This window comes from Mangifera indica, chromosome 2, assembly GCF_011075055.1.
Source record: "Mangifera indica cultivar Alphonso chromosome 2, CATAS_Mindica_2.1, whole genome shotgun sequence".
In the NCBI taxonomy this organism is placed as follows: Eukaryota; Viridiplantae; Streptophyta; class Magnoliopsida; order Sapindales; family Anacardiaceae; genus Mangifera; species Mangifera indica.
The window spans coordinates 2,644,972-2,659,727 of NC_058138.1; positions in this window are offsets into that span (position 1 = coordinate 2,644,972).

Sequence of the window (14,756 nt, forward strand, 5' to 3'; positions counted from 1 at the left end):
GGTTCAACTCAATACCAGGCAAGAGGTAAGAACAATTAGATGCATAGGACACAAATAGCGGAAATAATAATTAAAAAATCCAGGACATTGATATTCAATAAGAGAAAGTACTTCGTCAGTTAACCGAGACATTCTGCAGTGTCAATCAAATATTCAAAAAAGCATTTAAACTTTGCATTATTCCCAAATTAAGTAGAAAGTAATTAATTAATTTTTACTGATTTAATGATTAAATACTTAAAAAAGTTCTACCATCGATTGACTATGATAACCACATCACTGTTAATGTATATAATTATACTTTTCTACTAAATACTGAAAGAATTAATTTTATATTAAAGGAAACTTTAATTATAACAATTGAATATAAGTATAGCAAGATATAGGTACAATATTTTTTTTAACGTTAAATTGTTGTATGTGCACTAAAAATTGATACATACATAGGCACAAGTGCTAATGTATTATTATGTGATTTGATGTTACTCTATCTCCAATTAAAAATCACTCAATCTTATTAAATGATTAATAATTATTTGTTATAAAATTACTAATGGCGAAAAATAAAAAGGAGGAGGAATATATAAATGAAGTAAGAAAAAAGAAAAGTTCAGAATATATAAAGCAAATTAATGAAGGAAGGTAAGTAATTTATCTTTGAATAATGATGATTCCACATTTTGCTTTTGCCCTCAAAATTACTTTGTTACAAGATCAATCTTTTCTTTTACCAAAAAAAAAAAACCAAACAAACAAACACAAGAAATATGAAAAAGCAAATAATGCATTTTAAAAGAAAAAAATTAAAATGAATTACATGGTAAAGCAAGGTATATAATTAAGAAATAATTTCATTCTCTGTCTACACTTTCAAGTATGAGGCTCAACCTCTTATAATTAATATCTTATATCAAAATTCCAATGGATTGATGTAACATCCCATTCACTTTGCTTTTCGGCTTTGTCGACATGGGTTTTATCTAGGGATGTTACAATTTTATTCCACTAATTACATATTTTGAGTGAATACAAACTTTATTTCTCTTGAGCATGGAAAAATCATATCCAATTTACTAGAATATGGAGACTGATGTAGTAAGTTTAAAGCATGAATTGAAAACAAACAAAAACAAATAATGACTAATATTCTCTAAATTAGCAATATTTACTATATCTCCCAAAGCATAACTCCAAGTGCATGATATCACATTAAAGTTTGAGTAATAGTATATATATTTACAGATACAAACATGTTGACATTACATTATGCGATTGGATGATATAACTATTTACTTTATCTCTAATTGAAAATATCTCAGTCTTCTCTAACATTATAAGAGAGGAAATAACATCAAGACATATTAGTTTTAAATTTGTATAATTCAAATCTAACAATTTGAGATTAGTTAGTTGACTAAAGTTGCATCATGTTTTCATATAGTTATGGCCAATGCTTCTTCAAATGCTCCCTTCCAATTCTAGAATGATCAATCTTTATACACCTAAACAGGAGAATCTACCAAAATGTTAAAACTAAGTAAGAGGTACTCATCTTCTCCATATGATTCAACTTCATACCAAGTAAGAGGTAAGAACCATGGATAATAGTATTCTATGATACATGATATGTTTTTTATTATATGGTATGATACAAGTGAAAACAGTGACATGTCATATAATATGATACATATTATTGATATAAATCATTACACCCTTTTAGGAAAAATGAAGATATAGTAGGAATATATATGAAAAATTTTAAATTTGCGAAGTGTTATGATATTTTTCAAAATGATGACATGTCAACTAGAATTTTTTATTTTTACTTTTATTAATATTTTATTATTTTAGCTTATACAAAGTGTATTATACCATATGATACAATACACGATACGAAAATTTGGTTTTTAATATACTATATAATACACGATTTGGCTACCATAGTATAATGATAAAAACAGTTAGATGCATAAAACACATAAAACAGGCATAATAATAAAAAATCAAGGGCATTTCTCCAATAAGAGAAACTAGGTATATTGACTGAGAATGATGAAAAGAGATATGATGCAGTATCAATCAAATATTCAAAAAGACATTTAAACTTGGCATTATTCCCAAATTAACCAGAGGGTACTTAGTCAATTAAACTTTAGGTTGGAACACTGAAGTTCCAAATCAGAAAATTTTCCATTGAATAATCATCTAAATAACTCCTAATCCCCATACGGAACTACAACTGTTCTTTTGAATTGTTTGTCAATGCTTATGTTAATAACGTGACAATGTATTTCAAAAATTCAAAATTTTTAAAAATGCTTATGTTATTTGATAAGTTATTATTTTATTATTATATTTAAAAAACGCATCCTCTTATACGATACGATATGATATGCGATAAACAATAAAGAAAATTAAATTTTTGATACATAATTCGATATGCAATTCGACTTCTTTGCATCTAACAATTATTTAATATCATTCAACATTATACAATCATGGCCAATTATACCATTTAACCCATGATTGATTATTGTCACTCAGATAGAATCCATCCTCTCTTACAGACCAGAAACATTCTCTAGTATGACAACAATGCTTATCTCCGATCTTTGCATTCCAAACATCTACGTTTGTAGAATGACTCGATCCATACTGCATATCACACCAAAAACGAGTGACATATATTGGACTTTGACCAAATTTAAACGTAAAATCACCACCCACGCCAAGATTATGCTCTCCAAGATCATCAGTGTAGCCATGATAGACTGTGTGTCTATTGGACCATATCTTAACAGTGGGCCAGGTTATTGGACTAGGGATGTTACATTATGCTCTCAGAGATCATCATCATTGGAATAACAATGAAGAATTAGATCGTCATGAGACAGGGCATTGATTATATGAACTCTGAACCTCCAACAAAGATCAAATGCAAGTGTTAAGGCATGGGAGATGTCGAAAGTAGTCAGGAAAATGATGAAGCAGCAACTCAAATGAGGATTATACATGATGAAGCAATCATAAAGGTTGTTTCATAAGCTAGAGATCAATAAATTTATACTAAAATTCAAATATATATTGCATTTATGTCACAAATCACAATCAAGTTGTGCTATCTAAAGTAGATGTTATATTACCATTTGAAAAGACTCTTTCCTTAAAATAATGCACTTACAATTAATATTATTTTACAAACTAGTGGTGATAAAATGTTTTGTGCATAGAATTTTGTTGTAATTTAATATTTACTTATTACTTTTTTTAGGACAAAAATACCATAATTTTTAATTGAGATTACATGTAACATGTAAAATATTTTAGAAAAAAATATATTGGCAATAAGATAACAATTTTAAAAAAATAATTTAATGAATTAATGGCATAATTTGACAAAAAAAGAAATTCATTTTAACCAAAAACAATAAATATTAATTTATACCTAACTACCTTTTAAGTGTTTTTAAGTAAAATAATATTTTAGGAATATTTTATTATTGTCAACCAAACATAATAATTATTTATACATGTCAGATTTCACCAAAAACAATAATAATTTACATGCATTCATCTTCCCGCCTATCTTTGTGGTGATATTTCATTTTTTAAGCCAAAGAACTATTTCCCACTCATGTTTTAGCCTAATCTCAAAATCATACCAACGATGGTTTAGAAACTTAAACACCCACTGATAGGTTAATTGTTGTTAAAATTTTCAATTAAATACAAGGGTAAAATCATCATTTTACCTTTCATATTAAAAAATATATAATTTTATTTCATTTTACCTCTCAGGTATTTTGAAGTAACATATCACCCCACCTCAACTATGAAAAAGTAACATTCCACCCCTAAAGGGTTTTCTGTTGTCCAACATCATCGACGACAATGGCCACTATTCTCCTCCCTTCTCTCTCTGCCACTGTCGACAATATCCCACTACAAAGGAAGAAGCATCAACATGACGAATCGAAGAGGAAACAGTTGTCGTAGCGTTTTATTCCAGCTCCAACTTTGATTTCCATCGAATTGACTCCAGACAAAGCCTTTGTCATGCGAATCGGAAAAAAAAAAAGAAGCTAATGTTGGACAAAAACTGACGGTCCTTTTTGAATTGAAGCATCAGCGCTTCTTCCTTTTTGATTCATTTCACCGACCCTTCATCGTCCTTTGTGGTGGTAGGTGGCCCTCTTTCATGGATGGATTTGGAAAATAGGTGGAAAGCACTAATCGTCGATCATAATGGTGGTGTTTAGAGAAAGGAAAATAACCTTATGGATGAAATCTAAACTTTTCAAACTTTGAGAATGAGGGGTGAAGTGTTAGTTTTTAAAACCTGAGAGGAATGATAAAAATTTCAAGATTTTTGGGTTTAGGGGTATATTTCATTTTTTACCCTTGTATCTAACTGAAAAATTTAATGATAGTTAACACATGGGTGGGTGTGTGGGTTTTTCAACTCTCACGAATGTGCTTTTGAGATTAAACTAAAACTTAAGTGGGAAATAGTTCTTTGGCCTAAAAAATGAAATATCACCACAAAAATAAGCTGGAAGATAAATGCATGTAAATTATTACTGTTTTTCATTAAATTTGGCAAGTATAAATAATTATTGTGTTTAATTGACCATAATAAAATATTTCTAAGAAATTATTTTATTTAAAAACATTTAAAAGATTTCTAAGTATAAATTAATATATATTTATTTGGTTATAATGAATTTCTTTTCTTGTCAAATTATGCCATTAAATCATTAAATTATTTTTTTCGTGTTGATATCTTACTGTTGATATTTTTTTTTTCTAAAATATTCTACATGTTACATGTTATCTTAATTAAAAATTATGGCATTTTTGTCCTAAAAAAGTGATAAGTAAATATAAAATTATAAAAAAATTAAAATTACTTTAGTAATTTTTAATATATAAAGTGAAGTTGGTAATAAAATCCTTTATTAATAATAATCATATTAACTCTTGTATTATTTATCACATCACTCTCAGTATAAGAAAATTACCAAAATCTAATTACGACTAGCCAATCAGGGTTTTATAAAGATTTTGACTGTAATAGAATAATCAATGCAGCATTTGTAAATTTGCTAGGATAAGAATTGTAAAAAAGTATGACAGTCACTTTTATTTTACAATTTTTAAGATTCTTCATAATTTAAAAATCAGAACCATTGTTTGAATAGAAATTTTACATTTATTATTTTTATAAGTTTATTGTAAAATTGATATTTTTAACCAGGCAAAAATATCCAGAAAAATAAAATGATTATTATATGAAGCCTCTGAATTATTGCTTTGACAATGGAATTCGCTTCATCAAAATCAATAATACTATGTGATAGGGTGATTTCAAATGAAGAATAAAATAACACTCAATGTATGATAACACATCATTAGAATGATCTTACAAACCTAGATAAACTCAATTTGTATAGACTAAAGTGATGTTGTTTTGACCAATACGATACAAGATACATACTTTATGATATGATATGATACAAATAAAAAATGATATATATTTTAAGGTGTATTTAATTAATAAGATATGTATCATACCAATATAGATCAATATACCATTTTCGAATGGTAATGGTGTGACAATGTATTTCAAAAATTCAAAATTTTAAAAAGTGTTTGCGATATAAGATTATTATTTTATAATTATATTTAAAAAGACGTATCATATGATACGATATCCAATACACAATAAGGAAAATTAAATTTTCGATACATAATACAATATGTAATTCGACTTCTTTGCATTTAACAATTATTTAATATCATTCAACATTATACAATCATGGCCAATTATACCATTTAACCCATGATTGATTATTGTCACTCAAATAGAATCCATCCTCTCTTACCGACCAAAAACATTTTCTAGTATGACAACAATGCTTATCTCCGATCTTTGCATTCCAAACATCTACGTTTGTAGAATGACTCGATCCATACTTCATAACACACCAAAAACGAGTGGTAGACAGTGGACTTTGACCAAATTTAAACGTAAAATCACCACCCACGCCAAGATTATGCTCTCCGAGGTCATCAGTGTAGGAATAACAATGAAGGTTTAGAATGTCATGAGACAAGGCATTGATTATGTGAACCCTAAACTTCCAACAAAAGTCTATCGCAAGTGTTGGGGCCTGAGAGATGTGAAAAGAAATTAGAAAAATAACGAAGAAGCAACTCAAAGGATGATTATGCATGATGAAGCAATTTTGAGCAAAGTTTATGGCGGTTTTGGTTGTTGTTTCATAAACTAGACACAAAGCAATTTATACTAAAAATCAAATCTAAAACTTTTGGTTGTTCTATAGAAGTATGGATGAAGGAATTTGTGGTCAAATTAATTCTGAAAATACTTTAATGAAATAATCAAAGCTAGATATTTTTATTTTACCAGTTAAACGTGTTTAAATAGTAATTTATTAACAACATATTTTTTTACTTTAAATAGATCTCTTACATTTAGAAACAACATTATGTACATACATTTTTTTAGTATTCAACTGGTATCTACATTAATTTAATTGAATGATATTTTAACTTCAATAAAAAAATTACCAAATGTGTTTATGTTATTTATGAAGTTGGTAATTTTACTGTAATAGAATAATCAATGCAGCATTTGTAAATTTGCTAGGATAAGACAGTTAATTTAATTTTACAATTTTTAAGATTCTTCATAATTTATAAACCAGAAGCATTGTTTTGAATAGAAAATTTTCATTTATTCTTTTTATAAATTTATTGTAAAATTGATATATTTTCACCAGGCAAAAATATTCAGAAAAAATAACAACGATTATTATATGAAGCCTCTGAATTATTGCTTTGAAAATGGAATTTGTACCATCAAAATCAATAATACTATGTGATAGAGTGATTTTAAATTAAGAATAAAATAATATTCAATTGCATGACAACATATCATCAGAATGATCTTACAAACCTAGATAAACTTAATTTAATTCTATTAAAGTGATGTTGTTTTGACCAATACGAAACAAGATACGTATTTTATAATATAATATCATACAAATAAAAAATAATATATATTTTAAAATATATTGAATTGATATGATATGTATCATATTAATACAAATCGATACACAATTTTGGAATGGTAATGACATGATAATGTATTTCAAAAATTAAAAATTTTAAAAAGTGTTTATGTTATTTTATAAGATTATTATTTTATTATTATATTTAAAAAACGTATTCTACGATACGATATGATATGCGATATACAATAAGAAAAATTAAATTTTCGATACATAATACGATATGCAATTCGACTTCATTGCATTTAACAATTATTTAATATCATTCAACATTATACAATCATGGCCAATTATACCATTTAACCCATGATTGATTATTGTTACTCAAATAGAATCCATCCTCTCTTACCGACCAAAAACATTCTCTAGTATGACAACAATGCTTATCTCCGATCTTTGCAGTCCAAACATCTACAGTTGTAGAATGACTCGATCCATACTTCATATCACACCAAAAACGAGTAACATATATTGGACTTTGACCAAATTTAAACGTAAAATCACCACCCACGCCAAGAGTATGCTCTCCGAGATTATCATTGTAGGAATAACAATGAAGGTTTAGAATGTCGTGAGACAAGGCATTGATTATGTGAACCCTAAACTTCCAACAGAAGTCTAACGCAAGTGTTGGGGCCTGAGAGATGTGAAACGAAATTAGAAAAATAACAAAGAAGCAACTCAAAGGATGATTAGACATGATGAAGCAATTTTGAGCAAAGTTTATGGTGGTTTTGGTTGTTGTTTCATAAACTAGACACAAAGCAATTTATACTAAAAATCAAATCTAAAACTTTTGATTGTTCTATAGAAGGATGGATGAAGGAATTTGTGGTAAAATTAATTCTGAAAATATTTTAATGAAATAATCAAAGCTAGAAATGCGTAATCCTTGGATATAATAAATGCAATGGATATTTTTATTTTGCCATTTTAACGCGTTTAAATAGTAATTTATTAACAACATATCTTTTTTCTTTAAATAGATCTCTTACATTTAGAAACAATATTATGTACATACATTTTTTTTGGTATTCAATAGGATATCTACATGATATGTTATTCTATAATTTAATTGAATGATATTTTTTCTTCAATAAAAAAATTACCAAATGATACAATAACATATTATCTTGATACTCAAAAATAGGTACATAGAGTTTTACTGTCAAAATAAAGTTAGCGATACCCTTCCAATCAACGCTGAAAATTCTTTAACGAAATAATCAATGCTAGATATTTGTAATCCTTGGATATAATAAATGCAATGGATATTTTTATTTTACCATTTAAAAGTGTTTAAATAGTAATTTATTAACATTAGTCTTTTCTTTAAACAGATCTCTTACATTTAGAAACAAAATTATATACATACATTTTTTTTAGTATTCATTTGAATATATATATGATATATAATTCTATAATTGAATTGAATGATATTTTATCTTTAATAAAAAAAAATTACCAAATCGTATAAAAATATATTATCAGAATACTTAAAATTGAGTGCATATAATTTTATTGTCAAAATAAAGTTAGCAGTGACCCTTCCAAATCAACCCTAAGTAGGGATTTTCCAGATAAACCAGAACAAGAACCAAAAAAAAAATCTATACAAGCAAGGATAGAGAAAGATCTCTCCACCACTTTTATCAATGTACTATCCCATCTCACCTCTTTGCCATCTTTAATTTGGAATTAGCTTGTAGCCAAAAATAATATAATAGGGAAAATAACAATGACTATATTGAGATGATAAAAAATTAAAGCAAAATTTTATTTTAAATATTATATAATATATAATTTTATTTTACCATTTAAAGACTTTTAATAATTTATAAGCAAAAATTATTCTTTACATATAAATGTTGAGTGGTGTGAAACATTGTCAAAACTGGACCGAATCGGCTAGTTAACGCGGTTCTACTATGAACCAATTTTTTATCCAGTCAAACCTAATAAAAACTTATCAACCAGACAAAATGCATTAAACAAAGAAAACTGAGTTCACACTATACGCAATTTAATTAAAAATTAAAAACATTAAAAATTTAAAATTTAAAGCTTAAAAGATAAAACTTAAAGTTAAATTGTAAAACTCATGGTAGAACTCAAACGTAATTGAACTCCACTCATCTCTCAAATTGAAATTACAAAGCTCAGCACTTTAGATTAATTAATGGAATAATTGTATAATTTTATAAAGTGTTAATTCAATCATTTATGATTTTTCATTTAATTATAGCGATTTAAATTCAAACTGATTGAACTAGTCGAACCATGAATCGGTGAAATAACCGGTTTGACTACCATCTAGTTCTGAAACATTGGAAAACACAACATCACACTAGTAAGATCCACGGTTGGGATAAACAATGACTTGCTAATAGCCAAAAAATTGGCCAAAAGACTTATTCCTACCCGAGGATTCATGTATCTGAAATCTCCTCCCCACTAATTTTTGAAAACCCAAACATCCACCCGTCTATTAAATTTCACTATCACTGTTAGGGGTAAGATTGTTATTTAAAATTTGTATTTAAACTCATATTTTAATATTACCCTTAAGTTTTAAAATATTATTTCTACTCTCTAACCTCATATTTTTTAGGTTTAAAAACTGACTTTTTTACCCCCAAATCTAGGGTTTCAATCTCTTATATTTTACCATATAAACGACTCTGTGCCTTCTGAAAAATCTCAATTTCTCACCCTTTTCAACTTCAATTTTTGATTGTCGTCGGTGCCCTCTTATCTGTCTCTAGCATCCTCCTCTATCTAGAACAAGTCATCAATGTCCTTCTCCCTCCCATGGTGACTCTAGTCGACATAAAATTGGGCCAAAATTAAGTGAGATATCTCGCTTGATTTCGATCGAATATGTGTCAATGCGAGAACATAATGGAAAGATCTCATTGTCGACACTAGCTTTCCTATCTGGTGACTCGCATCAGCTTAAATCCAATCAAAATCGAGTGAGACCCCTCGCTTGATTTTGGCCCAATTTTGCACTAACGAGAGTCAACGTGGGAGGGAGAAGAATGCCAATGACTTGGTCTTAGTAGAGGAAGATGCCAAAGATGGAGCAGAAGGACACTAGTGGCGATTGAAAACTAAACCTTAGAGGGGTTGAAACTAAGTTTTTTGGAAGGTAGGGGGCAATTGTATTTGGGAAAAATATAAGTGATTGAAACCCTAGATTGGGGGGGAGGGGCGTGGAGTCAGTTTTTAAATATGAGGTTAGGGCGTGGAAATAAATTTTTAAAACTTAGGGTAATCTTAAAAGATTAGTTTAAACAAAATTTTTAAATAATGATTTTACCCCTGACAGTAACAATAAAATTGAACAAACGGGTATTTGAGTTTTCGAAAGTTAGTGGGTGGAAGTTTGAGGATACACAAAAGCTTGGGTGGGAAGAAGTCTTTTGGCCCAAAAAATTATATAAGAGGGAAAGTAATAACACAAATAATCAACCATCTTATTGTCACATTCATTAAACATATGTAAAGGGAAATTAAATTCATCTCCCATCCAATCATTGAATAAACTATCAACCATCAAAATGTTAAGATTATGATTCTCATACCTGGACTGAGTGTTGATCCAATGAATTGGTAGGACCAGATCAACTTAAAGTTGGACCAGTTGGCTGATAGTTGAACTAGTGAATTGTATAAAGTTGAGATTTGTCTATTTTGTTTTGTTCAGTTGTCAAACTGATATATATTTGAGGGTCATTTTGTCATTTTCATTTTGTTTAGGGACCAAACTGATATTTTATGAGGGAAGTATAAAATAAAGGTGAGAGGAAAAGAATAACTAGTCGTAGACCACACAAACCCTAGTCATTGATCTCTTCTCTAATATCTCTTCCCAACACAACTCTTGTTATTTTCAACTCATGTAGATGTCAATCTTGTCATTTCCAACTCCATCGCACATCAATCTCCTCATTGGTAGCTCTTTTCAATGTTGATCTCTTCATTTCCAAAGTCTCCCAATTTGATCTTGTCAATTCTATCTCCCTCCACGTTGATCTTCTCTCCAACAATTCCTTCCAACACTGATCACTTCAATTTTTTTTTCTCTTACCAAGATCAAACTTATTACTTTTGGCAGCTCATTCCTATAAAAAATTTGGTGGTTCACCCTTAACTCAAGGTAACTTTCCTTAATTGATTCACAGTTCAAAGTGATCCAATAACTTTAACCATCGAATTGTCACCTAGAGCCATTGACATCTACAAGTCTGGTTAGACTAGTGAAATCCACCCATTCAATTAAGGTTTTAAAATCATGGTTAGGAAACATACCTGATGGAGGATCGATCCTCAAAATTGTAAAAAAAAAAATTAAAAATATGTCCTTACCATTAATCTAAACACTTTTGAATTGAACATTGAATTGAGCAATTATTTGTATATTATTCGAAGATTACATCAAAACCAATCATACCATTTAACCCATGATTAATTGTCGTTACTAAAGTAGAATTCATCTTCTCTTACAAACCAAAAACATTTGCTAGTATGGCAACAGTACTTACCTCCCATCTTTTCAGTATAAACATTTATAGTTTTGCTATGGTCGGATTCATACTTTATTATGCACCAAAAATGAGTATGAAATATTAGATGTTGGTCAAATTTAAACGTAAAATCATCACCCACGCAAAGTTTATGCTCTCGGAGATCATCATCCTTAGAATAACGATGAAGAATTAGATCGTCGTGAGACAGGGCATTGATTATCTGAACTCTGAACCTCCAACAAAGATCAAATGCAAGTGTTAAGGCATGGGAGATGTCGAAAGTAGTCAGGAAAATGATGAAGCAGCAACTCAAATGAGGATTATACATGAAGAAGCAATTATAAAGGTTGTTTCATAAGCTAGAGATCAATAAATTTATACTAAAATTCAAATATAGATTGCATTTATGTCACAAATCACAATCAAGTTGTGCTATCTAAAGCAGATGTTATATTACCATTTGAAAAGACTCTTTCCTTAAAATAATGCACTTACAATTAATATTATTTTACAAACTAATGGTGATAAAATGTTCTGTGCATAGAATTTTGTTGTATTTTAATATTTACTTATTACATTTTTAGGACAAAAATACCATAATTTTTAATTGAGATAACATGTAACATGTAAAATATTTTAGAAAAAAATATATTGGCAATAAGATAACAACTTAAAAAAAGTAATTTAATGAATTAATGGCATAATTTGGCAAGAAAAGAAACTCATTTTAAACAAATACAATAAATATTAATTTATACCTAACTATCTTTTAAGTGTTTTTAAGTATAATAATATTTTAGGAATATTTTATTATTGTCAATCAAACATAATAATTATTTATACATGTCAGATTTCACCAAAAACAATAATAATTTACATGCATTCTTCTTCCAGCGTATCTTTGTGGTGATATTTCATTTTTTAAGCCAAAGAACTATTTCCCACCCATGTTTTAGCCTAATCTTAAAATCATACCAACGATAGTTTAGAAACTTAAACACCCACTGATAGGCTAATTGTTGTTAAAATTTTCAATTAAATACAAGGGTAAAATCATCATTTTACCTTTCATATTAAAAAATATATAATTTTATTTCATTTTACCTCCCAGGTATTTTGAAGTAACATTTCACCCCACCTCAACTTTGAAAAAGTAACATTTCACCCCTAAAGGGTTTTCTGTTGTCCAGCATCATCGACGACAATGGCCACTATTCTCCTCCCTTTTCTCTCTGCCACTGTCGACAATATCCCACTACAGAGGAAGAAGCATCAACATGACGAATCGAACAGGAAGAAGTTGTCGTAGTGTTTTACTCCAGCTCCAACTTTGATTTCCATCGAATCGACTCTAGACAAAGCCTTTGTCATGCGAATCGAAAAAAAAAAGAAGCTAGTGTTGGACAAAAACCGACGGTCCTTTTTGAATTGAAGCCTCAACGCTTCTTCCTCTTTGATTCGTTGCACTGACCCTTCATCGTCCTTTGTGGTGGTGGGTGGCCCTCCTTCGTGGATGGATTTGGAAAATAGATGGAAAGCACTAATCGTCGATCAGAATGGTGGTGTTCAGAGAAGGGAAAATAACCTTCTAGGTGAAATCTAAACTTTTCAAACTTTAACAATGAGGGGTGAAGTGTTAGTTTTTAAAACTGGGGGGAATGATAAAAGTTTCAAGATTTTTGGGTTTAGAGGTATATTTCATTTTTTACCCTTGTATCTAACTGAAAATTTTAATAGTAGTTAGCACATGGGTGGGTATTTGGGTTTTTTAACTCTCACGAGTGCTCCTTTAAGATTAGACTAAAACTTAAGTGGAAAATAGTCCTTTGGCCTAAAAAATGAAATATCACCACAAAAATAAGCTGGAAGATGAATGCATGTAAATTATTACTGTTTTTTCATAAAATTTGGCAAGTATAAATAATTATTGTGTTTAATCAACCATAATAAAATATTTCTAAGATGTTATTTTATTTAAAAACATTTAAAAGATATTTATTTGGTTATAATGAAATTCTTTTCTTGTCAAATTTTTCCATTAATTCATTAAATTATTGTTTTCGTGTTGATATCTTACTGTCAATATATTTTTTTTCTAAAATATTCTACAAGTTACGTGTTATCTTAATTAAAAATTGTGGCATTTTTATCCTAAAAAAGTGATAAGTAAATATAAAATTACAACAAAATTAAAATTACTTTAGTAATTTTTAATATATAAAGTGAAGTTGGTAATAAAATCTTTTAATAATAAGTAATCATATTAACTCTTGTATTATTTATCACATCACTCTCAGTATAAGAAAATTACCAAAATCTAATTACGACTAGCCAATTAGGGTTTTATAAAGATTTTGACTGTAATAGAATAATCAATGCAGCATTTGTAAATTTGCTAGGATAAGAATTGTAAAAAAAGTATGACAGTCACTTTTATTTTACAATTTTTAAGATTCTTCATAATTTAAAAATCAGAACCATTGTTTGAATAGAAATTTTACATTTATTATTTTTATAAGTTTATTGTAAAATTGATATATTTTAACCAGGCAAAAATATCCAGAAAAATAAAATGATTATTATATGAAGCCTCTGAATTATTGCTTTGACAATGGAATTCGCATCGTCAAAATCAATAATACTATGTGATAGGGTGATTTTGAATGAAGAATAAAATAACACTCAATGTATGATAACACATCATTAGAATGATCTTACAAACCTAGATAAACTCAATTTGTATAGACTAAAGTGATGTTGTTTTGACCAATACGATACAAGATACATACTTTATGATATGATATGATACAAATAAAAAATGATATATATTTTAAAGTGTATTTAATTAATAAGATATGTATCATACCAATATAGATCAATATACCATTTTCGAATGGTAATGGTGTGACAATGTATTTCAAAAATTTAAAATTTTAAAAAGTGTTTGCCATATAAAATTATTATTTTATTATTATATTTAAAAAGACGTATCATATGATACGATATCCAATACACAATAAGGAAAATTAAATTTTCGATACATAATACAATATGTAATTCGACTTCTTTGCATTTAACAATTATTTAATATCATTCAACATTATACAATCATGGCCAATTATACCAT